The following is a 1,517-nucleotide window of genomic DNA, read 5'->3' on the forward strand; positions in this document are numbered from 1 at the left end:
ATTTTTAATGTAGCAAACAATTTCTGTTTCAAAGAAATGCTGTTCTTTTAAACTTTCGATTCATCATCCTGAAAAATCCTTTAAAAAATGTTTACATTTCCACAAAATTATTAAGCAGCAAGACCATAAGAAATGTTTCTTTAGCACCAAATCAACATATCAGATTTGAGATTTCTGAAGGATCATTCATGTGACACTGTGACTGGAGTAATGGCTTCTGAAAATTCAGCATTGGCATCATAAAACCCCCCCCGCAATGTTCAATAATATTCAGATAAAAATTTGTTGTTTTTTTTCTGTATTTTTGATGAAACATAAGAGACAAAAATGTTACCAACCCAAAAATGTGAACAGTAGTGTGTACATGAACTCTCTAGCAAATGGTGTGTATGTGGGAGAGGAAGCAAGCAGGGACACTCAATTACAGATGCACAGACAGTTTGTGGTTCATATCACATTCACACCTGCACTAAATAGCAAGTAGAGACTCTTTAACCCTAAACCCTTGCACAGCTCCAGGACTGTGGGTTCAGTCTCATGAGGAATCAGACATGGACAGCAGGTGGATCTCATGTCTTCTGAGGGGAGGATCTTAAGTCTAATAGTGCAGTGCTTGTGTTCAGAATGCATGTTGTGCTAGTGGATCAATATTCAATGCTTAGCCACAAACACGCAGAGCAGTTACTTTATCTGAAATCAATGTGCGTGTATGATGCTGTGGGATGGCAGCATGTAGAGCCGACGGGCTGAAACCCACAGCATTCATTAATCTGCACTGCAGCGATGAGGACCAACCACAAAACAAGAGTTCACATTTACATCCTTCTTTAAAAACCTGGCCAAAGATCAGACCTGGAGGTCTGACAGTCTAAAGTGATGCACCAAAGAACCAGTTTTATTTAGATGGCTTAAATTCTAGAATCTCATCAAGATTCATATGAATTATTTTAAATCAATATGAAACAATTGTGTTGAACTTCTTCTTTATCTGGGACAGTTACTGTGTCTCAGATTTAAAGTTTAACTTGAAGATTAAATTTGCTAGCCTGGACATTGTCTATACATGGAGCATTTTATGTGCATTATTTCATGGGGCACTAATTCAGAACTATTATTAATCAACAACTTTTTATTAACAACTTTTAATCTGTGAAAAGCCCCAAAGTTTTATCACTAAATGTATTATTCTGTTCTGTTGATACTTAAGCTGTAACATTTTTTAAGACAAACTTGGTGACATCGGGCTCAATAATCCCCTTTTTCCTAACTCACTGTCCCTGAAGCACTGTTTACAGAACACGCAAATGCCAAATCTGTAAGCCTTCCCAAGGCTTTGTCAGAAACACACACTTTCTGGGTAAAAAAGCACTGATTTGCAACCATTTACAGACCATTTATCTCAGAGACATTACATAAAATTATCAAAATATTCATGATTTATATAAAAACCCTACAAATTCAATTCCAGGAACATAATATATATATATATACACCTTGCTACGTGTACTGCGTTAGGC

This window comes from Sinocyclocheilus grahami, unplaced genomic scaffold (assembly GCF_001515645.1).
Source record: "Sinocyclocheilus grahami isolate Dianchi unplaced genomic scaffold, SAMN03320097.WGS_v1.1 scaffold14024.1, whole genome shotgun sequence".
NCBI classification, from domain to species: domain Eukaryota; kingdom Metazoa; phylum Chordata; class Actinopteri; order Cypriniformes; family Cyprinidae; genus Sinocyclocheilus; species Sinocyclocheilus grahami.